The sequence below is a fragment of the Xenopus laevis genome, chromosome 6L (assembly GCF_017654675.1).
Source record: "Xenopus laevis strain J_2021 chromosome 6L, Xenopus_laevis_v10.1, whole genome shotgun sequence".
Classification (NCBI taxonomy): Eukaryota; Metazoa; Chordata; class Amphibia; order Anura; family Pipidae; genus Xenopus; species Xenopus laevis.
Genome location: NC_054381.1, coordinates 81,703,228 through 81,722,698, shown reverse-complemented (window position 1 = coordinate 81,722,698; position 19,471 = coordinate 81,703,228). Strand labels below are relative to the sequence as shown.

Below are 19,471 nucleotides of genomic sequence, written 5' to 3'. Positions count from 1 at the left end.
GACTTTCGCGGGACTTTTACCAATCCTTTTTGCAGTTTTACCGATCGTGTTTGTGAGTGTATTTTTTATTCTATTAAACTGTTTTAAAGTGATCCCTGCACATGCCCCTCTCCATTTTTATCCCTCTTACAAAAACCTGGATAGCAGAAAAAGAGTGGAAACAGCGCGAACAGGACCTATCAGACGCTCTCCCTTAACTCACATTTGGTGAGTGAGCTGCACAACCGGTTGTACCGGAATTGTGGCAAAGTATTTTACGTTACCTTTCCTCTAATCCATAGAGTGTGGATCTCAAACGAGAAAAATCTAAGGGGAAGTTTAACCCACACTAAATATTCACTAATCAGATTAATATTCACCTACTGCACTGAATGTGTTTTAAGTAATGAATAACACTGCATTTATTATCACTTGGAAAGAAATCGTTGGTATTTATTAATTCACTGAACAAATTCACTTTTCACTCTTTTCTATTTTTATTTTTTATTTTTATTTTTATTTATATTTTATTTTTTATTTTTCATTTTTCATTTTTTTATATATAATTTTTTCACTTGTTATTTCACAACCATCACAGTTTGGGCTCCCTTTTTTTCTAAGCCAAATAAAAGAACACTATTATCACTGTCAATAATCACGGTGGGTGTTTAAGAAATTCTTTAAAAAAAACAAATAACAAAAAAAATTTTTTTGAAAAAATACTACACTATATTTTATCCTTTCTGTTAAATCCCCCTCCTCAATGAATTTTTGAGGATTCTAGCACTTTATTTTCTGAACAAGAATAAGGAACAAGATTCAGGTCGGCAGATCAGGAACAAACAAATTACATTCAATGCTCAGGACGAGGTTTATAAAGCGAAGGTGATTAGGAATGGGAGACACATGAGGGTAAATGAGGTGAGTGGAAACATACTGTGAACAGGCAGATAAACAGAAACATCAAACACAAGAGTTCAGGATCAGCCCCCAGTGGCTCAAGAGGTAAAGGCTGCAAATATCCAGAACAGCACAACAAGAGTTCAAGTCCCGGGCTGATCCTGAAAAATATGTTTATTGCTAGGCTGAAAATTATTGTCAAGGTCACTTTTTTGAATCTCCAAAAGAAATGTCAGATTGGATTGAGAAAATGGACTAATATTGGTGGTTCCCTTGGGTACACATATAGATGTAGAGTATATACTTTTTGTTTTACTCAAAAATATCTTAATTTTGTTATATCTTCGGAGTCATATTTACATACATAGTAAATAGTAACATAGTAAGTTAAAAAAAGACACACTGTCAGGTCCCAGCAGGTCAGGTTCGGGTTGAACCGACGTCTCCTCTGGCCAACGTCCCCACACCAGCGCCTGTTACTAGCGCGGGCGCATGTTCTAATGCGCACACGCAGGTTCACATGCGCGTGCATGTTCTGACGCAGGCGCGTGTTCTGACGCAAACGTGCGTCTTCGGGTTAAAAGGTCACTCAGGCCTAGGCTCAATGCGAGGTGATCGTCTCTACTGACACTAAACGTACTTACTACTGATGATTATTCTGATTACGACTACGGCTTGTTCCTGACTATTCTTCTGATTATCCCTGGATTCCTGTGTTTGTTATTCCTGATCTCGACCTTGGCTTCCCTGACTACTCTGCTGGATTTTCCTCAATTGGCACCTGCTTCCTGATCGTTCTCTGTGTATGACCCGGCCTGTCCCTGACTTCGTCTCTTCAACTGCAGATAAGTGCTAAGTCCTTATTACGAACTGTTATTCTGCGGGCTCACCTAGCACTCCTGCTATTCCTTATCTGGGACCGTCCTGTACCAACTTTCAGGGCGCAGCTCAGTGGGAAGCGTGGGGGAGGCGCATACCTTCAGACTCGCCTTGATACCTGACACACACATCCATCCAGTTCAACCTTTTAACTCTATTTTAACCTGCCTAACTGCTAGTTGATCCAGAGAAAGGCAGAAAAAAACATCTGAAGCCTCTCCAATTTGCCTCAGAGGGGGGAAAATGTCCTTCCTGACCCCAAAATGACAGGTCGGACTAGTCAGACTAGTCCCTGGATCAACTTATACTATGAGCTATCTCCCATAACCCTGTATTCCCTCACTTGCCATCCAACCCCTTTTTAAAGCTATCTAATGTATCAGCCTGTTCAACTTATTCAGGGAGAGAATTCCACATCTTCACAGCTCTCACTGTAAAAAACCCCTTCCGAACATTTAGGCGGCCTACTTTTCTTCTAATCAGAATGGATGGCCTTGCGTCAGCTGAAAAGACCTACTGATGAATAAAGCATTAGAAAGATTATTATATGATCCCCTTATATATTCATACATAGTTAACATATTGTGCTGTCCCAGTAGTTAAACGTTGTTATGTTAAAATGTATGTTCAATGCTTATATGCTTACCCATTATTATGCTGCCACCTAGTGACCAAAGCTATACAGCAGGCTCTGTATTTCCTTGTTTGTAAACCCTCCTCCTATTCTATATATATACCCTTCCTCGTGTGTGATGTCAGTTCCTCCCATCATCCTTTGTGTTCCTACCTTCCATGAGGGAGGAGCTACAGCTCAGATGTTTGACCTGCAGCACTTATACATCCATTGCTACATTCCATCCACCCCAAATAAAGCAGCTTTGTGAATTTGGTGTCTGTGAGTTCAGATATCTGGCAAAGATTGCCCTCAGTGGTTGTAACAGCTCCATACAGGCCCAGCAAGGAGGTCTAACAGGCAAATCAGCCATTATAACAGAAATTGGAGTCAGAATAATATATGTTCCTCCTCTTTTTAAGGTGAAACTTTTGATAGAAGTATGTAATTTGGCAACTACCTTTACTGATGTCCCTGTATGTATGATAAGAGACTTCAATTGTGTAATGTCTCCTTCTCAAGTCTCATCCAAGGTGGTTTTGGGGGCATGGGTAGAAAGCATGGGATTCACAGAGATATGGAGATGAAGAATCCAGTTTCTAGACAGTTCTGATTCTTATAAAACTATGTATAGACTTGATTTAGTGGTAGCTTTATTGGACCTTCTTCCACTTGCTAAATCAGTGGATCATGCCTCCTTGCTACTAAAGTGGATCCTGGTATGCAATCTGGGAAGGTGTGGAGACAAAATCCAGTGTGGTTTTTAAATGATTGTGTGGTAAGTAAGAATCTAGAGGGGTTAAAAAAAGTTATTGGAATGAAAATATTGACACTGTGAAACCTACTTGGATGTGTCAAAATCTGTTATAAGAGGTATACTGCAATTTGCTATAAGCTCTGCTAAGAAATTTGCTGAGATGGAGGTAAAAACTGTGGAATTGATGTGCTTGCTAACTGAGAGGAAATTTGTTAAGTTAAATAATAAATCTTCAGAACTAAATTTGATTAAATGATGATTAAAGCCCAGAGGTAATTCGAATTTGTTAAAATGGCTTATCAATCTTTAAGTACTCTCTAATTTTAAAATTTTGAATTAGGTGAAAAGTTGTAAAAATACGTTCATATATGTCTAAGGTTGAATCTCCAAAAATGGTTCTCTCTAGTATAACCAATAGTGTGGGGATTATGTTGTGTCAACCTCAAAAGATCAAGGAGGAATTTGTTAGTTACTATGCAAGGTATACATCATATCTTACTAAAACTGATTGGCAGTTGCATGAATACCTGGTTAAGATTGGTTCCATAAAAGGTGAGTTACCTTGAGTGCCTTGTTATAGTGGAAGATATATCACAGGTCTTATCTAGTTTGCCTTCTGGGAAATATCCTGGACTGAATGGAATGGTATAGATCAGTAGAAAATAGAAAATATAATAATTCTAACACTTTTGAAAGTTTTTAAAGAAGCATTTACTACAGGTAGCCTTCCATTGACAATGTATGATGCAGTTATAACTTTAATTCTTAATTAGTTAAGTATCGGAAACTGTGTGATTCCTATCGAACTATTTCTTTTTAAAATGTGGATACTAAAATACTAGATAAAAAATTGACAACAAGGTTGGATAAAGCAATTACTGGAATTGTTAATCCAGATCAAGCAGATTTTTTGCAAATCAACATACTACATAATATGAGGAAGCTGTAAGTTAATATGCAAGCAAAACATGATAATGCAAGTAGGAGGGTTGTTGCTTCTCTGGACTCAGCAAAAGCCTTTGACATACAGTATATGGGTGGCCCTATTTATGGGCAATACTTTGGGTATTTGGCTTTGGACTGAATTTTATTACTTAGAACCAGTTACTTTATAAGTCTCCGGTTGTGCAGGTCGGGGGTTAACAATAGTTTATCTGGGCATTTTAATTTGGAACGGGGTACCAGACAGGGGTGCCCTCTTTCCTATTTATTATTTGCTTTACAGTATAGTGCCTTTGGCCCAGGAAATGGATAGCTAAAGGGTATTACGGTTTTTTGTCTTCAGTCACTGCAGGAAAGAATGTGTTTTTACACAGACAATATTTTACTATTTCTGGGAAACCCAGATCATTCATTTAAAGAAGCCATGTGAATAGTAAATCATTTTGGCTTCTTCTCAGGACTGAAAATGAATTGGGGAAATCTGTAATAATGGTGATTGACCCAGTGCAGGATCTTTATAGGAATAATGTAGCACCACTGCAGTGGGTGGAACAGTTTACGTACCGCATCGGTATATGGAGGATAATTGCCTCTGCTATAGAAATTTATTAAAGTAGGGAACACTTGGAATAAGCTTTCCTTTTCAATTTGGGGCAGTATGAATTTGTTTAAAATGATTTAACAGCCAAAATGTTCATATTTTTTTATACATGCAGCAGAAAAGGTTGCGGTCAGCTGATTCAAGAGATTCTAGCGAGAAGCCTGATGATGTGTGGTGAATTATCCCACCATTTTTTACACCACATAATACTAGGGATGTACCAAATCCAGGATAAGGTTTGGGATTCGGGCAGGATTCTGCCTTTTTCAGCAGTATTCGGATTTGGCCGAATCCTTCTGCCCTGCCGAACTGAATCCGAATCCAAATTTGTATATGAAAATTAGGGATGGGGAGGGAAATTGCTTAACTTTTTGTCACAATACAAGGATGTTAAAAAGGATTCCCTCTTCCCACCCCTTATTTGCATATGCAAATTAGGATTTGGTTTGATATTCGGCCGAATCTTTTGAGAAGGATTCGGGGGTTCAGCTGAATCCAAAATAGTGGATTCGGTGCATCCCTTCATAATACATCTGCCCCTCTAACACCTGGGTGTTTCAGATGTCCAAATTGCATTTTCTGTCGACATATGACACCAGGACAATCTTTTTTACATCCACAAACGGGTAAGAGGTTCTTGATCAGACAGCACATTAATTGTAACACTAGCTATGTGATATATCTGATCACGTGTCCCTGTGGTCTTTCTTATGTGGGCAAAACTGACCAGACCCTTAGACTACGGATGGATGGGCATCGGTCAGCTATAAGCATGGCTTTCAGGGATGGTATGACTAACAAGCCGGTGGCTAAACATTATCTTGAATGTGGGCATAGGCTTCCAACTTTCAAATATATTGCAATCGATCACATCCCACCACTTAGGCGAGGGGGTGATCGTTCAAAAATGCTGTTCCATATGGAAGTTTTTTGGATAATAAAACTGAACACTCTGGCCTCTAACGGATTGAATGAAAACTGCCCCTTAACTTGCTTTTTAAACCAACGATGATCTCCCCTCTGTATATGCAACTTTTTCACTTTTGTTATTTTTGTAGCTTTTTGCTCTTGACAGCTTCAGTCACGCTGATACGAGATTGCTACATTTTAATAAGTAACAAGTGATTTCTCTATGTTGCCCTTGTTATCTGCATCATATGTTTTTTATATATTGTATTGTCTTTGGTCACATCCTTCTTAATTTATCTTATTTATTGTTGTTTTGTTTCCTTTTTTGCCACAGGGGATTTCTTTTCTTGTTTTTTTATGGTGTTTAAGATCACCTGGGCCTTTGGGGGTGTTATCCATTCTCTGCTCACGTGACCTTCCTTGCTATTCGTGATTGGGTGAGTGCTTCCACAGTTTTTCTATTTAATATGTTCATTTTAACAACTGCTATGGTCTTGACAAAGGTCTTAGATGGAGACCGAAACATTGGCCAATTTTTAAAATGTTCTAATAAAAGGTTTCATTTTTAACTATATATCTTTTTGTCTAAAGGCTCCTGATGTGCACTCACGCATCCAAGATCTGTATATATATATATATATATATATATATATATCTCGGTCACCCAACATGTTTGTTTTAAGGCCTGTTAAGGGTAATTTCCCATCACCGCTTTTGACATGCAAGTCATATCCATATCATACGGAGACAGGTGAAATCCATGTAAATGACACATCCATGTTTATGCCAGATAAACAAGCCTTTAGCCTTACTGTAATTGCATGCTGGCTTCAAAAAGTAAATAAATGTGTAGGTGGCAGAGAGACACAAAGAGAACAAGGTGTTGCATGTGCAATGTGCTGCTATATAAACTTGTTTTATCTCTCTAGCTCCTGAAATTAATAACTTTTCTTTTTCTGAAAATAATATTAATCTGTTTCCTGTTGTACATATCAAAATGTTCTTCTGTTCAATAAGGAAATACCAGCTGTATACTGCAGAACTATTCTTTTGTCTCTTGGATTACAGTATATGGCTGCATTGGAACTATAACTATGATTCTGTATATGTGGAGACATTGTTTCTTCTAAGTTAAAATGGATTGTTTCTCTACAGGCTTACGTACATAAAAGCATTGTGCAGAAAAGTCATTTTCAATAATGGACAAAGATAACCCAGCTACAGGACATATAGCAAACTTGGCAAAACTAAGGTTTTGTCATTTAATGAAGTGCAGTATTATAAGCAATGTTTAACAATACTACCTGTTACCAGGGAATGCATTAGGCAAAGAAAGAACAGAGCAGTGCATGTAACACTGTGTACCATACCCAGCGGTCTTGGTACACATAGGTACCAATGACAAAGTTAGAGGAGGTGGTGAAGTCCTCAAGAACGATTTTAAAAAACTAGATGTAAAGTTGAGGGTGAGGACTTCCAAGGTAATTTTCTCAGAGATATTACCTGAGCCACGAGCAACATTAAGGAGACAGTAGGAGCGTAGAGAGATTAATGCATGGCTGAGAGATTGGTGTAGGGAGGAGGGTTTTGGGTTTTGGGAAGAACTGGGCTGGTTTCTCAGTCGGCTACAGGATCTTTGCTAGGGATGGGCTGTACCTCAATGATGATGGTGCAGCTGTTTTGGGAGAGAAGGTGGCTAGAGGGTTGGAGTAGATTTTAAAATAGGCATGGGGGGAGGATTCAGTAAAAGATTTAGTGGAAAACAGGTTAGATGAGATAGTGGGCAAAGAAAGGGAAAATGGGGGAGGAGATTTGGGGGTACTGTTAAGGATAGGGGATTTTAATTACCCAGATATTGACTGGAGCAACAGTACTGCCAGATCAGTTAATGGGAATTATGGCACAGGTTGTTGAGGAGCCTACAAGAAAAAATGCTATTCTGGATCTAGTGATCTCAAATGACCCATAACTTATAGCAAATGTGCAAGTCATTGAACCCCTGGGTAATAGTGATCATAATGTTATATCATTTAATGTCTGGTGCAAAAAACAAATATATACTGGGGCAACAAAAACCATGAATTTTGGAAAAGCTAATTTTAGTGCCTTGAGGGCTGCCCTACAGAGCATTGATTGGAGCATTAAGTTTTCAGCTAAAAACACAGAACAGAAATGGTTGTCATTTAAAATTATATTAAATCATTACTGTTCTCAATTTATTCCCTTAAGTAGTAAATGTAGAAACTCTTAAGAATCATCCAATGTGGCTTAATAGAGAAGTAAAGAAGTTAATCAGAAAGAAGAGAAAGGCATTTAAAAACTACAAATCTGTTGGGACAGAAACTGCATTTAATGGATATAAACACTGTAATAAATGTTGTAAATCAGCAATCCAGAAGGCAAAGAAAGGAAATGAAGAGTTAAGTGCGGTGGAGGTGAAAACTAACCCTAAAAAGTTTTTAAAATATATTAATAGTAAAAAGATGCAGGTTGAGAGTGTTGCTCCATTAAATAATGGTACCAGTATGGTTGTAACAGATACAGAAAAGGCAGAATCAGTTCTTTTCATCAGTGTATACAATAGAGGAGTCTGAGTTCCCAGGCTCATTTTATAGCTGCACTAATGGCTCAGCTCATTCTAGTCAGTGGCTGACTCAGGGTATGATTCATAAAGGTTTAATAAAAATTAATATAAACAAGGCTCCAGGGCCTGATTGCATACACCCCTGGGTTCTAAGAGAGCTTAGTTCAGTTTTAGACCAGCCCCTATTTCTGATTTTCTCAGATTCACTTTCATCTGGTATGGTGCCTATGGATTGGAGAAAAGCTGATGTTTTCGATTTCAGCCTGGCAATTATAGGACAGTGAATTTGACATCTGTGGTGGGCAAATTATTTGAAGGCTTGTTAAGGGATCCAATTCAAAATTTTGTCCTAGTCAATGGCATTATGAGCAGCAATCAGCATGGCTTTATGAAGGGTAGGTCATGTCAGACAAATTTGATTGCTTTTTATGATGAGGTAAGTAAGATGCTGGACAGTGGGGGGGGGCAGCAGATGTGATCTATTTGGATTTTGCCAAAGCGTTTGATACTGTGCCCCACAAATGACTGCTTTCTAACAAAGGTCTGTTGGGCTTAATGAAGTCGTTTGCACATCGATAGGAAACTGGCGACAGGATCGGGTACAGAAGGTGGTTGTAAATGGTACATTCTCTACTTGAAGTAAGGTTCTTAGTGGGATCCCTCAGGGCTCGGTATTGGGTCCACTTTTATTTAACTTGTTCATTAATGACTTAGGGGAGGGTATTGTAAGTAATGTATCAGTGTTTGCAGATGACACAAACTATCCAGCCCAATTAATTCCATCCAGGATGTGGCATCCTTGCAACACAATCTTAACAAACTGGCAATCTGGCCAGCTAAGTGGCAAATTAGATTCAATGTTGATAAATGTAAAGCCGTGCACCTGGGATGTAAGAATATCCAAGCCACTTATACCCTTAATGGGACTGCACTAGGCAAATCCATTATGGAAAAGGACCTTGGAGTGCTTGTAGATGATAAACTTGGCTGTAGCAAGCAATGCAGTCAGCAGCATCAAGGCCAAATAAGGTCTTGATTTGTATTAAAAGGGGCATAGAGTCACGGGAGGAGGGTGTCATTCTTCCACTGTATAGAGCACTTGTAAGGCCCCATTTAGAATATGCCGTACAGTTTTGGTCTCTATCACTCAAACAGGACATTATTGTATTAGAGAGGGTACAGATGGGTTTTTTTTGCCTTCCTCTGCATCAACTAGCAGTTAGGCAGATAAAAAAAAAACCTAAAAGGTTGAACTTGATGGAAGCACGTGTGTCTTTTTTCAACCTTACTTAATATGTTACTTTGTTATTGTAGACTGAGCCAGCTACTATTTTATAGGAGTGATTATGAAATGTTTCAGGTTACAATTATCTAATTATTATTTAAAAATATATACTTAAGTATAATTCACTGGGATATAGACACTCACTCTTGTTCTGCTTCTCTCTTAAGGCCATTATAAGATTATGTGAATGCTAATTATATTAGCATTTGTATACTGTATGTTCAGTTCAGAAAACCCTTCACCCTAAAAAAAAAATCAGAACCAACCTATTACACCTAATTGATGAGGGTTGTTGTTCTGGGTTACCCAACATGTCATTATCAAATCCCAAAAATACTTATATTTTATCAATGTTAAGAGACAACTTCTTATTGAAACCTAAGCAGAAAAAAGATGTTTGAAAGATGCTTCTATAATGACACTGTCACTGACATTACATGGAATATTGTTCAGTAAAGCAATCTTTATATACTAAATGGTACTGAGTATGACTGGGTTTTAAATAATACACAGCTATTTATGCGGGCTTGAAAAAGCAAATGTAATATTTAAGCATGTCTATAGTTAATGAGGCAAGTCATAAACCTAATCAGAATACTTACAATGTGATTTTAAATGGTAGAGGGAGAGAAATCTGGGAATACCACGACTAATCCACAGTAGCAAGAGTTAATCATCTGTATCAGTGAAAAAGTAGCTAATTAAGAGTCACAAACAGAGGCCGACAGTAGGTCCAGGTATTAATTATATCCAATTTCTATGTTACTTATATATGTCAGGCTAGGTGGATATTGTAGATGGCTACATTTAAGAAATAAAGTAGTTTGCCTCCATTCAAGAAACACAGCATCTGCATATACATTCCATTGGATTAGAAAAATGAATAGAAGAAAATAGATCATGTTAGGCTAATTAAAAGAATTAAAATTTAAATATTTTAAGATAAAAAGGCTTTAACAACATTGATGTATTGTACAGAAATGGGATTGCTTCCATAACCATTGACAAATGGTCATTTCAATTGGAGGGTTTGAACTTAATGGACTTTTTTCAACCCAACTGAACTATGTAAAAGGATTGGATAATTAACATTTTTTTCCCTCCAAGAAATTCTAATTTCTGTTAAAGTGGCAGAAGAATCTAATTTATTTTAGGTTCCAATACTTACAAATTTTTTGTCACCCCTAGGTGATATTTATTATATATTTTTTTTCTGCAGATTTAATGTATCTTGTGTTTCAATGGTTATACATTATTAATGATACTATAATGTTAATATTTTACTATAATTCAAAATGGGGGGCCCTGGTGGATTCCCATTTCACATATCATATATTTAATGAACAATTTTGTCACTGTTAAGACCAATGTCTCCACTGGGGAAACATTAAACACATACACATAGATACACACTAACACATGGGTTAGTGAACTCAATTAGTTAGATTCCTCTATTTAATTTAAATGCTCATTTGACAAACATAGTATAGACTTCTTGGATCTTAGGATCTATCAGGATGATAAATATGTAGGGACCACATAATTAAGAAAGGAGACTGATAGGAATATCTTGCTTCATGCAAGTTGCCACTCTAACAGTACAGAGAGGGGTTTTCCTACTCCCAGTTCTTTCATGTTAAATGTAATAACTCTCATCTAGCATGCAAGGACACACAACTACAAGACTTACAGTATGTAATAGACTTATTGAATGTGGTTATAGCTAAATAGTTACATAGTTACATAGTTAAATTGGGTTGAAAAAAGAAGTCCATCAAGTTCAACCCCTCCAAATGAAAACCCAGCATCCATACACATACCCCTCCCTACTTTTAATTAAATTCTATATACCCATACCTATACTAACTATAGAGCTTAGTATCACAATAGCCTTTGATATTATGTCTGTCCAAAAAATCATCCAAGCCATTCTTAAAGGCATTAACTTAGTCAGCCATCACAACATCACCCGGCAGTGCATTCCACAACCTCAATGTCCTGACTGTGAAGAACCCCCTACGTTGCTTCAAATGAAAGTTCTTTTCTTCTAGTCTAAAGAGGTGACCTCTGGTACGGTGATCCACTTTATGGGTAAAAAGGTCCCCTGCTATTTGTCTATAATGTCCTCTAATGTACTTGTAAAGTGTAATCATTTCCCCTCGCAAGCGCCTTTTTTCCTGAGAAAACAACCCCAACCTTGACAGTCTACCCTCATAATTTAAGTCTTCCATCCCACTAATCAATTTAGTTGCACGTCTCTGCACTCTCTCCAGCTCATTTATATCCCTCTTAAGGACTGGAGTCCAAAACTGCACTGCATACTCCAGATGAGGCCTTACCAGGGACCTATAAAGAGGCATAATTATGTTTTCATCTCTTGAGTTAATGCCCTTTTTTATGCAAGACAGAACTTTATTTGCTTTAGTAGCCACAGAATGACACTGCCCAGAATTAGACAACGTGTTATCTACAAAGACCCCTAGATCCTTCTCATTTAAGGAAACTCCCAACACACTGCCATTTTGTGTATAACTTGCATTTATATTATTTTTGCCAAAGTGCATAACCTTGCATTTATCAACATTGAACCTCATTTTCCAGTTTGCTGCCCAGTTTTCCAATTTAGACAAATTACTCTGCAAAGTGGCAGCATTCTGCATGGAACCTATAGTTCTGCACAATTTAGTATCATCTGCAAAAATAGAAACAGTACTTTCAATGCCCACCTCCAGGTCATTAATAAACAAGTTGAAAAGCAAGGGACCTAGTACAGAGCCCTGCAGTACTCCACTAACAATACTGGTCCAATTAGAAAATATTCAATTTACCACCACTCTTTGTAGTCTATCTTTAGCCTGTTCACTGTCCAGGTACAAATACTATGTTCCAGGCCAACATTCCTTAATTTAACCAGTAAACTTTTGTGTGGCACTGTATCAAATGCTTTAGCAAAGTCTAAGTAAATCACATCCACTGCAATCCCAGAATCGAGGTCTCTACTTACCTTCTCATAAAAAGAAATTAAGTTAGTCTGGCAAGATCTATTACGCATAAAACCATGCTGGCACAAACTCATAGTATTATAATTTGCTATGAAGTCCAGTATCTTATCCTTTATTAACCCTTCAAAAAGCTTTCCTATCACTGACGTCAGACTAACTGGCCTATAGTTTTGAGGCTGAGAACGGGATCCTTTTTTGAATAGAGGCACCACATTAGCAATTCACCAGTCTCTCTGCACTATGCCAGATCTCAATGAATCCTGAAAAATTAAGTAAAGAGGTTTGGCAATCACAGAGCTAAGCTCGCTAATTACCCTGGGATGAATACCATCTGGCCCCGGACCTTTGTTAATCTTAACATGTTCTAGTCTCTTTTGAATTTCATCATGTGTGAACCATGCATCATTAGTTGTATTACTAGAATTGGTACTGTTAAGAAGGAAACCTTCACTTACTGGTTCCTCATTTGTGTACACAGATGAAAAATATGAGTTCAGAATCTGCGCTTTTATTTTGTTTTCATCAACCAGCTGACCCCCCTCTGATAGTAAGGGTCCCACCCCTTCCTGCTTCATTTTTTTTTACTATTAACAAATTTAAAAAATAATTTTGGATTTTTTTTACTGCTTGCTGCAGTATATCCTTTTCTATATCAATTTTAGTTTGCCTTATAGCTTCTTTGCATGATTTATTGGCCTCCTTCTACCTTCTAAATGTTTTGGCTGTACCAGCTAACTTGAAAGCCTTAAAAGCACGTCTTTTCTTACCCACCTCAACACCAACGCTTCTATTGAACCAAAAACGTTTTGCTTTGCAACGACGTTCCTTGCTTACAAGTGGAATATACTGACAAGTATATTTATTAAGCAGCATTTTAAAGACTTCCCATTTTTGTTCTGTGTTTAACCCTGTGAAAAGCATTTCCCACTTAATATGTTGCAGAGATGCCCTTATACTGTCAAAGTTTGCACGTCTGAAATTTAGTGTTTTATTTACTCCCTTATAGAATTGCTTCTGCAACAGAATCTCAAAGGAGACCATGTTATGATCACTATTCCCTAAATGCTCACCCACACAAATGTTAGAGATGAGTTCAGTATTGTTAGTTATTACAAGGTCCAAAAGAGAGTTTTTCCTAGTAGGTTCTTGAACGAGCTGGAATAAAAAGTTGGCATTCAGCATATTTACAAACCTACTAGCTTTTTCTGTCTTAGCAACCCCATTACCCCAGTCAATGTCTGGATAATTGAAGTCACCCATAGCAACAACTTGACCCAGCTGTGAAGCCGCTTGTTTCTGCAAGAGTAGCTGGGCTACATACTCGACACTTATACGAGGTGGTTTATAGCATACACCCATGATAATTCTTTTTGTTACCTTTTGCCCAGTCAAAATCTCTAAACCAGAGTGATTCTACACCCTCACCAGTGCCAGCTATTGTTATTTCTTTAGCGCATGGCTTTAATTCAGGCTTTACATACAAACACACTCCTCCACCCTATCACCCCAGAAAACTCTTAAAAGCAGCTGGCAAGGCATTACACAATCTCACTGTCCTCACAGTGAAGAACCACTTATGCTGCTTCAAATGAAAGTTATTTCCTCTAGTCTAAAGGAGCAATCTCTGGTGTGGTGATCCTCTTTATGGGAAAGAGGATGTCAAAACGTTGTAGTTTGCTGACTCTTTCCTTTGCAGCAGAAAAAGTTACCACATATAATATCACTTGACATGTCTGTTGAACTATGTTATATATTTTATTACTGGCCCCTGCAGACTATATTACATTGGCAAGATCATAACCTCCATCAGGGATCACATGGCAAATCACCACAGTTAAATCAGAGGCAAGTCAGACAAAACCATCAGCAGACATAGAACACTCACCATCTACTCTGTGATGAATGGATTATTGACCAATGCCCACCTTTACCTGGATGGTGCAATAGAGCCCAGCAGGTCCTGCAGATGGAATGTAAATGGATATTCACATGAAACACTCTTATCCCCTCTGGTCTTAATTAATATAATAGCTACTGCTGCTTCCTTTACGTTCCATGAGCTGTATAAAAGCACTGGGCCTTTGGACTCATCATGGTCATGGAACTCCTCATTGACATCTAAAATGAATAATAACAGTGATCTGAACATATTACCTGTGTGATACTTGCTGAAAAAGCAGATACTCTATAAAACATGTCCAAGGAAAGCTACTGCAGTTTTTTATCACATAGCCTGAACAATCAACATTATAATCTTGTATTACCTGGATGATGCTTTGGGAAATTGTGGGTGCCCTCTTAAAGGAAAACTATACTCCCCAACAATGTAAGTCTCAGTTAAAATATATTTTAGTAGTACCGTATATACTCGAGTATAAGCCAAGTTTTTCAGCATCCAAAATGTGCTGAAAAAGTCTACTTTGGCTTATACTGGAGTCAGTGGGCAATAGCTGAGATTGCAGTCACTTTTAATCATTCCTATACCAACAGTTCGCTTGGGGAGAGACTGCAATATCACACAGTGCCCTCTGTTGGTTATATGAAAGAGTAGCAATGTGCCCTCTGTTGGTTATATGAAAGAATAACAGTGACTGCAATATCACACAGAGCCATCTGTTGGTTATATGAAAGAATAACAGTGACTGCAATATCACACAGCACCCTCTGTTGGTTACATGAAAGAATAACAGTGACTGCAATATCACACAGCACCCTCTGTTGGTTATATGAAAGAATAACAGTGCGCCCTCTGTTAGTTATATGAAAGAATAACAGTGACTGCAATATCACACAGTGCCCTCTGTTGGTTATATGAAAGAATAACAGTGCGCCCTCTGTTAGTTATATGAAAGAATAACAGTGACTGCAATATCACACAGCGCCCTCTGTTGGTTATATGAAAGATTAACAGTGATGGCAATATCACATAGCACCCTCTGTACATGGTAGTGGGACAGTGGGACAATGCACACAGTAATCCGTTTGGCAATTCTCTGTCACCATCAACTTTGCAAAGGGGGGGGGCGCTTTGGCAGAGACAGGGCTGTAGTTGTGTCTAGGCTTATACTCGAGTCATTAAGTTTTCCCAGTTTTCGTAGGTAAAATTAGGTACCTCGGCTTATACTCGGGTCGGCTTATACTCGAGTATATACAGTATGTGCCATTGGGTAATACTAAATAGAAAATTGCCATTTAAAGTAATAAGGGCTGCCCCTGGGACCATACAATTCACTGTGCACACATACAAGTTAGGTCACATCTGACATTAAATTAACTATGTCTTACTCCACACAGACAATCACAAAATGGTGGCTCAAGAAAAAATATTTTAAAGGGCAATATTTACTGATTATGTAAATTCCAGTTTGGTAAGATTCTTTAATATGCCACTTAATAAATAAATAAATCTGTAGGCACTTTTATAAGACACAGTTTCACACTGGAGACATTTTGCCTGGCAAAAAGATGTGAACGCACTAAATATCCCTTTGACTGGAAGACTAAAACAACTGCATACTTAGGTAAGAAACTGTCAAATACGCCTAAAATATTTTCCAGGATAATTTCATTCCATTATTGCAAACCATTAAAAATGATATATCTTTCTGGAAAAAGCTATTTATATCCTGGATCGGAAGAATTCAAGTGTAAAAAATGTTATGTCTCCCTAAAATGTTTATCTTATGAGAGTTGTGTCTATTGAATTATTTATATCTTACTATGACAGGTTCCCACAGAGTAAGTGTCAAGAGACAGTGGACCTTAGCCTTTACAGTACCTCTCCAATACTCAAAGGTGGTCATTTAGTAAAATCCAAATTTATCTCATATTTTATTTTAAAAAACCACGAACAAACTCCCATGTTTGATTTAACCTTATTTATTAATAAGACTGCAACTTTTTCAGATTCAGGCTTTTTTCAGGCTTTTTTTGTAACTTAACATTTTTATTTTTATATTAAAGCCATAAAATAAATAAAAAATGCAATTACAGTTATAGTAGAGTACAATAATTGTAGCACAATCTGCAAAAATTGGTAACATCAATATTCTTCTCATGTTTACATCACAGTAGGTTTCAATGTAAGTATATATACTATAACAAGTAATTGAAATCATAAGTAAATAAATGACCAATATAAAGAAAAAGGGTAGGAAAAATAAAATAATAAAATAAAAAACAGTTAAAAATAAGTTAGACTCTACATATATTATACACTATAGGTTAGTTAAGATCTTTACAGAACTCAGATGTAGCAATATTGATTCTCACCCTTCCCCAGTGACTGTTGGCAATCTACTGAAGTGTCCAGGATTAAAAATGTCGGAATTCCCATGAAGCTATGGAAATGCAACAATTAAGTAATTTCTGAATTTGTTTGGGTAGTCCTTCAAAGGGTTTTCCTAAAGAAAGGTAATAATGTATAATTGAATACTATCATGTTCTAACCATTCTAGTAACTTTTTAACCTCAGCCCATAAGAGCTGTACCTGTTGGCAGTCCCAGAATATATTATAGAGTGTAGTTGCGTAGTTGTGGGGAAAAAAAAAATCTGGAGGGGGTGATCCAGAACATTAATATTTTGTATATATTCTCTTTTTGTTTCATGCAGGTAATGCTGCTCTTGGCATTAAGTTACATATCCGACCAATCTTCTATGGGGATCTCATAGCCCAGTATAGCATGCCACTTTTTCATATAACTATGCTTATATCCTGATGAAAACAAAGGGTCCTTAATCAACTTATAGATCTTTGATTCCAAACCTTTTTGAGGCAGGCCTTGTACTAGGAGTTCAAATGTGGTGGGAGACCTCTCTTTAAAAGCTCTAATGAATGGGTCTATGAAGTGTCTCATCTGAAAGTATAAGAACCAGGGTATAGGAGTATCTGAAGTTTTGATTTTGATTTGGTCCAATGTGAGTAAATTTGTAAAAGAAGAACTTAACAAATCAGAGGTCCTAAATAATGCAAATGCCTCTCCTGGTTGACATATCAAATGTGCCGACTCAAACAAAGGATTGCCTAGGATTGCAGTCATTGGGGAATAGGAGGAAAACAATGTATAGTATATTTGACCTTCAACCTCTTACATAGGTCCAATGTTAGCATAGTGGTCAGATTCAGGGTTTTTGCACCATCGGGGTATAAGAAATCTCTAAAAAGAAAATTTTCCACTAAAATTCTACCCTAAAAAGCCCAACCAGATAAATTTGAGCTGCACAGTCGATCAGCGAAAGGAGAGCACTTCAGATGCAGATTTACTGCTAAAACATCTTTATTTATTTAACTGCAAGACACGACATGTTTCAGGCCATCACAGCCCTTTCTCAAGTGTAAAAAACAGACACACAGTGAAAACTTTTTTAAGCACACCCCTCCCACCCAGGTGATTCTCATCATCCAATCACGGATGCTAAAAAGTTAAATAGGTACAAAAAATTTTTAAAAAACTTTATACCATTCAGTATTCCGTGATTAATTTTCAGTTCAAGTCCAATTTCATTTGAGTGCAGATTCAGTGCATTACTGCATAGTTTGTGCAACCTTGTAGCAATGTCCATGTATATCTTTCTTAGATATGTGTTGAAAGGATAGTGTTTTTAGTGCACAAATCATACAACTAAAATACAGAAACATTCAATTTTTGAAGGTTATACAACCATACATTAAGCCAATTACAACGACAACCTGTTAAAAGATGAAAGATACAAAAAATCATGTCCAGTTATTCAATCTATCAAGATATTCCCTTATAAATAATTAAAACCACTTAAGACATTTTCTAGGTTTACTTAGAGCTATAAATTCTTACCCTATTTCTGCACAGTATTTATTTTCTACTTTCACGGTCTGCAAAGTAAAATAAAGCCAAATTAATTAACTGTTACAGGTATGGTTTCAGACTCCAAGAGTCATTTAAACCATCAGGATAAAGTGTACCTAATCTTTTAATCCATCTTCCTTCAATTTGCAGGAGTCTATTTATTCTGCCATCTCCTCTTCCATCAGGGGCAGCTTCTTCCAGGACACACCAACGCAATTGCATGGAATTATGTTTATGAATAAAGAAATGTTTAGAAACTGAAGTGTCGGTTTGTGTATTCTCTTTAAAGTTTCTAATGTTGCTTTTGTGCTCTTGGATCCTTATTTTTACTGCTCTAGATGTCTGACCCACGTAGCCCAAGCCACACGGGCATTTAAGCAGATACACTACGTGGGTAGACATACATGTGGCATATACGTGTAAATTAATTTCATATCCTTTTTTTGGATGATTAATCTTTGACCCTTTTATTATGGCAGAGCAGCAATTACATCCCAAACAAGGATATGTTCCTTTCTTTTTCTTACCATGAAAAAGGGATTTCTTTTGACATGTATCTGATGGGCAAAGCATTTCTTTCAATGTGCGTCCCCTTTTATAACAGAACCGCGGTGGATCGTTAAATAGATGCCCATATTGTCTATCTGCCTGTAGCAGTGGCCAATATTTTTGACTATTTTCTCCACTATATTGCTGTTTGAATTAAAAGTGGAGACAAAAGTAAGTTTCTGGTCTGTTTGTTCTCTTTTTTTTGACATAATAACTGGCTACGGGGAATTGTCTCCACTTCTTTTAGAGCATTATCTATGATTACTGAATCATACCCTCTTTCTTTTTTTTTTTTTAAAATCATTTTTATTGTTTTCAACAAACATGTCAAATACAGAAATAAAAAGCAATAAAAAAATAAAAATTACACATCAAGCAGTCGTGGGTAATAACAAGAAGCATTAAAATGCCTCCCAACAGTCTGACAAGCACAGAAATCACAACACTACAAATTCAAGCAGTAGAAGGTTGCAAAAGACAAGTTACAATTTAGCCGGTTCAGGGGTTACAATTCTTGTACATGGGAGTCCAACCAGGGTTGCCATACAAGTTCAAATTTGCCCGGTTTTCCCTCTGCATGTACACCAGTTGAGCCAATGTGAGATGTTCCTGTACCAAATTAGACCACATTGCTATAAGAGGGGG

The 19,471-nt window shown here is 37.2% G+C and overlaps 1 long non-coding RNA gene across 1 annotated transcript; it reads left to right on the top strand.

Moving 5' to 3' along the window:
• Positions 1-790: 790 nt before the first annotated feature.
• Positions 791-18,521, top strand: LOC121394676. Its single transcript, XR_005961921.1, has 3 exons — positions 791-900; positions 5,915-6,017; positions 18,428-18,521. It is a non-coding gene; the product is annotated as an uncharacterized LOC121394676 (long non-coding RNA).
• The last annotated feature ends 950 nt before the right edge of the window (positions 18,522-19,471 follow it).